Here is a 6,010-nt window from a genome sequence, read left to right as displayed (position 1 = left end):
GCCCGGTCCGGGAATCGAACTCACAACCTCAAGATCGTAAGCTCGACGCTCTAACCACTGAGCCATGCACCTTCACAACAGGTGCCACACTTTACAGAAAATGATATGCTGTTCCCCTGGTGAAGAGGATTGACCCGAAAGAGTTGTGTGCTGGTGCCACATAAGAGCACCCAGCACATCCTGCGAGGTGGTTGGTATTAAGAAGGGCATCCAGCCATAGATACCAACTCAGACTGGGGCCTGGTGCAGCTCTCCAGCTTGCAAGCTCCTGTTAAACCATCCAACCCATGCCAGCATGGACAATGGATGTTCAATGATGATGATGAATGTACTTCAAAGTATATTAAAGGCTTTATCAGTTAATACTGTCTCCTGCCTGTGTTAGCAGTGTGATTCAATCAGTTTTAAAAGTTATCTCAACAGATTTTTGGTAGAAATTAGAGACAGCACTGAAAGTTATGACATTTCATATATGAATATGTCTAACGTAAACAATGCAATCAAAGAAAAATATTTAATGAACATATATGCATATTTCAGTTCTTGATCTTTCTTCATCACCACATCCAATTCCTTAACGATTCACAAACAAATTGCTTAACTACCCACTAAGTTTACAGATTTAACACTGTTAGATACACCAATTTACATACTAAACACAGAGACCAGTACTTATTAATTGCTGGTATATATATTTTAATACTGTATTTGAACACTAAACTCGGCTTGTGAAGACCTGTTGGGGCAAGCGAAAGCCAAATCGTGATGGCACCTGTACCAGTAGATCACTAAGAGCACTGTCCGAGCATGATCGTTGCCAGAGCACCAGCTGTCTCGCTTTCATGTGACCATTACCAATGTCGCCTTCCTGGCACTTGTGCCAGTGGAATGTGAAAAGACATTTGAGCGAGTTCGTTGCCAGTTGGCATGTAAAATACACCATTTCTAGCATGGCCGTTGCCAGCACCTCCTGACCGGCCTTCGTGCCGGTGGCACGTAAAAGCACCCAGCTATAGAAATTCTGCCAAATCAGATTGGAGCCTGGTGTAGCCATCTGGTTCACCAGTCCTCAGTCAAATTGTCCAACCCATGCTAGCATGGAAAGCGGATGTTAAACGATGATGATAATGATGATGATAGTATACTCCCAAAATATTAAAGGCTTTTATAAGTTAATACTGTCACCTGCCTGTGTCAGCAGTGCAATTCAATCACTTTTAAAAGTTATCTCTACAGATTTTCTATAGAAATTAGAGCCAGGTTGCGATGTTTTGTATATGAATACATCTCTTTAAACAATGTGGTTGAAAATAGAAAAATATATCGACCCCAGTACTTATGTCCTCGCTACCAGTTGCCAAACAGTGACGGGGGGACAAACACAAAACACACACATAGATATATGCATACACACATATATACATACATATGACAGGTTTCTTTCAGTTTCCATCTACCAAATCCATTCAGAAGGCTATAGTAGAAGATACTTGTCCAAGGTACCACACAGTGGGACTGAGCTGGGAATCATGTGGTTGGGAAGCAAGCTTCTTACCATACAGCCAAGCCATATATATATATATTTTTTATCTTTTACTTGTTTCAGTCATTAGACTGTGGCCATGCTGGGGCACCAACTTGAAGAAATTTAGTGGAACAAATTGACTCCAATACATATCATTTTCTGTAAAGTGTGGCACCTGTTGTGAAGGTGCATGGCTCAGTGGTTAGGGCGTCGAGCTTACGATCTTGAGGTTGTGAGTTCGATTCCCGGACCGGGCTGTGTGTTGTGTTCTTGAGTAAGACACTTTATTTCACGTTGCTCTAGTTAACTCAGCTGCAGAAATGAGTTGCGATATCACTGGTGCCAAGCTGTATTGGCCCCTTTGCCTTTCCCTTGGATAACATCGGTGGTGTGGAGAGGGCAGGTTGGTATGCATGGGCGACTGCTGGTTTTCCACAAACAACCTTGCCCGGACTTGTACCTCGGAGGGTAACTTTCTAGGTGCAATCCCATGGTCATTCATGACCGAAGGGGGTCTCCTCGGTCCCTGTTATATCAGTTTCTTTAGAGACTAGTTGTCAAACAGTGGTGGGACTCAATTGCAGACACGAAGAGACACACACACACACACACACAAACACACATATGATGGGCTTCTTTCAGTTTTCATCTACCATATCCACTCACAAGGCTTTGGTCAGACATTTAGAAGACATTTGTCCAAGGTGCCATGCAGTAGGACTGAACCCTGAACCACGTGGTTGGGAAGCAAACTTCTTACCACACAGCCATGTGAGCAATCTTTGAACGAAGGCCAGTTTACTTTAATTAGCAGTGATTCACCTACTTCACTGTTTAATGTACCAACGTTAATCAAAAGGTTCTCTGCTCTAGGCAGTGCAATTCTCCTCCCCTTCTCCAGCCCATGAAATGTGTTGTCACCTTTACAGGATAAACAGTGTAGAACATTCTGTGTAAGCAGTGAAAAAATCTCAGGGTTATTTCTTACTCATCTGCTCTCAACTCATTAAACAGATAACATACAGGTCATTATCACCAATTCTCTATATCTATGAAGCTATTAAAAACAGATAAACATAAAGTCAAGTACTTATACATGAACCTATTTATGTGTCAATATGCGTGTGTGTGTGTAACCCTTTCAGGTAAATAACCTTGCTCGATCTGTAGAAAAGGCATAGGTAGGAATTCCATAAGATGTACCCAGTGTAAGCTGAATAAGAATAGCCTGAGCAAAGTTCAGAGAGCTCCTACTTCTGCTGGCAGTTAAGGGCCTCTCGCTCAGGGTGAAAGGTAGACTATATGATGCATGTGTGCAAACCGCCATGCTACACGGCAGTGAAACATGAGCCATGACTGCTGAGGACATGCGTAGGCTTGCAAAAAATGAAGCTAGTATGATCCACTGGATGTGTAATGTCAGTGTGCATACACGACAGAGTGTAAGCACCCCGAGAGAAAAGTTGGACATAAGAAGCATCAAATGTGTGATGCAAGAGAGACAACTGCGCTGGTATGGGCATGGGTTGCATATGGATGAGGACAGCTGTGTGAGGAAGTGATACACCCCAACAGTGGAAGGAACCTGTGGAAGAGGTAGACCCAGGAAGACATGGGATGAGGTGGTGAAGCATGACCTTCAAACGTTGGGCCTCACTGAGGCAATGACAAGAGACCGCGACCTTTGGAGATATGCTGTGATTGAGAAGACCAGGCAACTAAAATAAGATTGCAGCCATGACTGATGCCAGTGTTGCAGGAGTGGCCCATTTAAAAGCACCCTTGAAGCATCTGGCAATAGGATAGGCTTGAGAAGATCTGTTGAGTCAAGTAAAATGGAAATCGTATCCGTGGCTAGTGCCGCCCGACCAGCTTCCATGCTGGTGGCACATAAAATGCACCATCTGAACATGATCAATGCTAGTGCCCCTTGACTGGTTCTTGTGCCAGTGACATGTAAAAAGCACCATCCAAACATGGTCAATGCCAGTGGCATGTAAAATGCACTATCTGAACGTGGTTGATGCCTGTGTCCCCTGACTGGCTCCCATGCTGGTGGCACATAAAATGCACCATCTGAACATGATCAATGCCAGTGCCCCTTGACTGGCTCCCGTTCCAGTGGCATGTAAAATGCACTATCCGAATTTGGTTGGCATTAGGAAGGGCATCCAGATCATTGCCAGATTAGACTGGAGCATTGTGCAGCCTCCTGGCTTGCTAGACCTCAGTCAAACTGTCCAACCCATGCCAGCATAGAAAGCAGACGTTAAATGATGATGATGATGATATATTTAATAAAAATATACACATATACATATTTTAAGTTCTGTTTTCCTGTTTGCATTACCATACCTAATATGTGTGTGTGTATATATTCTATTTTTTAAAGTCAGGTACTTATTCTATTGATTTCTTTCGCCTTAGTGCTAAGTTATCGGGATGTAAGCACCCTAACACTGGTTGCCAAATGCTGGTGGGGGACACAAAGATACAGGCAGCTGGTATGCATGGGCGACTGCTGGTTTTCTATAAACAACCTTGCCTGGACTTGTGCCTTGGAGAAGAACTTTCTATGTGCAATTCTATGGTCATTCACGACCCAAGGGGTATCTATCTAAATATATATTGGTATCTTTTATCTTTTACTCGTTTCAATCATTTGGACTGTGGCCTTGCTGAGGGTGCTCTCATGAAGAGCATTTAGCCAAACGCATCGACCCCCAATACTTGTTTTCTTTTTTAAATCCTGGTACTTGTTCTAATGGCTTCTAAGTTACAGAGATGTAAACAAACCAACACCAGTTGTCAAGCAGAGGCGGAGGACAAACACATATAGACATCTATATGACAGGCTTCTGTTGGTTTTTGTCTACCACATCCACTCACAAGGATTTGGTCAGCATACATGCATACATAAATAACAGCAACACATCCGTAGGGATGGTGTTGATGGATTCACTATGACTCCATCCTTAGCATCAATATTTACTTATATTATCTTACAGTTGCCAGATCAGATTATTATTATATTATTTTACAGTTTTGCAACTGTAAAATAATATAAACATAAGCACAGGCATGGCTGTGTGATAAGAAACTTGCTTCCCAACCACATGGTTCCGGGTTCAGTCCCACTGCGTGCCACCAACACCTTGTGAGTGGATTTGGTAGACGGAGACTGAAAGAAGCACGGCCTTTGAACATTGGGCCTTACTGAGGCAATGACTAGTGACTGAGACCTTTGGAGATATGTTGTGCTTGAGAAGACCCGACAAGCCAAATGAGACCATGGCCCATGGCCTATGCTAGTGGGTGTAACCAACCTACTTATGAATACCCCACATAGCAGCAGTCAAATGACTGAAACAAGTAAAAGAATAAAAGAATATTATCATTAAATAGATTTAATATAACATGGAAATCGTACATATTTTATATGAGATGAAAATATTCACATTTAAGGCAAAATATATCACCTATTCATGACCGAAATGAGATTCATAAATAGTTTTTCACGATCTCTGAATTTGTTTCGCCACATATGCTTATGAAAATATGATGTCAATATATCGCTATTTCCGTGGAGGTGCAATGGCCCAGTGGTTAGGGCAGCGGACTCGCGGTCATAGGATCGCGGTTTTGATTCCCAGACCGGGCGTTGTGAGTGTTTATTGAGCGAAAACACCTAAAGCTCCACGAGGCTCCGGCAGGGGATGGTGGCGAACCCTGCTGTACTCTTCCACCACAACTTTCTCTCACTCTTACTTCCTGTTTCTGTTGTGCCTGTAATATCTCCGAGATAAGGGTGTCTGTGGAGTACTCAGCCACTTGCACGTTAATTTCATGAGCAGGCTGCTCCGTTGATCGGATCAACTGGAACCCTCGACGTCGCAAGCGACGGAGTGCCAACAACATCATTATTTTCACATTATTTCGCCCGAGTTTCTTCTCTAGTTCGTGCATCGATTTTAGATCAACGAAATTTAGAGAATGATTAACAAATTCAACTTTATGAGCACGTAGGAAGCCCAACCATCTGATATTAAACATGTTTTTAGGAATTTTGATGTGTCGTTGTTGTCATTTCCGATTTCTACCTCAATTTAGTTTCATTTTCTTCAGAAAAATTAATTTCGTTTTTGTACGACCGTTGACCGACGTTTGTGGCTGTTGTACGTCAAGTCGAAGAAACACACACACACACACACACACATATATACCCACTTAAAGAACCGAAGTATATAACAAGAATTTAAGACTCAAGGACTCAATTTGGCGAAACTATCCACCACGTGTGTGTACATATCTACGTAAGTGTATTGGTAAGTGAATTTTAACATATCTATATCTATCAACAAATGGGTACATCGTGCTGGGATAACTACAGGGTTTTACCCCCCAGACTTTGGGAGGTCATAACTTTCAGAAAAATGAATTTTTTTAATGTATTAAAAAAAATTCATTTTTCTGAAAGTTATGACC

The 6,010-nt window shown here is 42.3% G+C and overlaps 2 protein-coding genes across 2 annotated transcripts in view; one reads left to right on the top strand and one right to left on the bottom strand.

The window, feature by feature from the left end:
• LOC106882024 (splicing regulatory glutamine/lysine-rich protein 1) overlaps positions 1 to 6,010 on the bottom strand; it is a 42,022-nt gene that overhangs the window by 30,921 nt on the left and 5,091 nt on the right. The gene's annotated exons all lie outside the window — the stretch shown is intronic.
• Positions 5,699 to 6,010, top strand: part of LOC106877312 (RNA exonuclease 4) — a 74,048-nt gene continuing 73,736 nt past the window's right edge. Inside the window, exon 1 of the mRNA XM_052978041.1 lies at positions 5,699 to 5,850. The gene's annotated coding sequence lies outside the window, so the exon portion shown is untranslated. The remainder of the gene's footprint in view (positions 5,851 to 6,010) is intronic.

Source organism: Octopus bimaculoides, chromosome 29, assembly GCF_001194135.2.
Source record: "Octopus bimaculoides isolate UCB-OBI-ISO-001 chromosome 29, ASM119413v2, whole genome shotgun sequence".
In the NCBI taxonomy this organism is placed as follows: Eukaryota; Metazoa; Mollusca; class Cephalopoda; order Octopoda; family Octopodidae; genus Octopus; species Octopus bimaculoides.
Note: the sequence above shows the minus strand (reverse complement) of the source record. Positions and strands in the feature narration are given on the sequence as shown.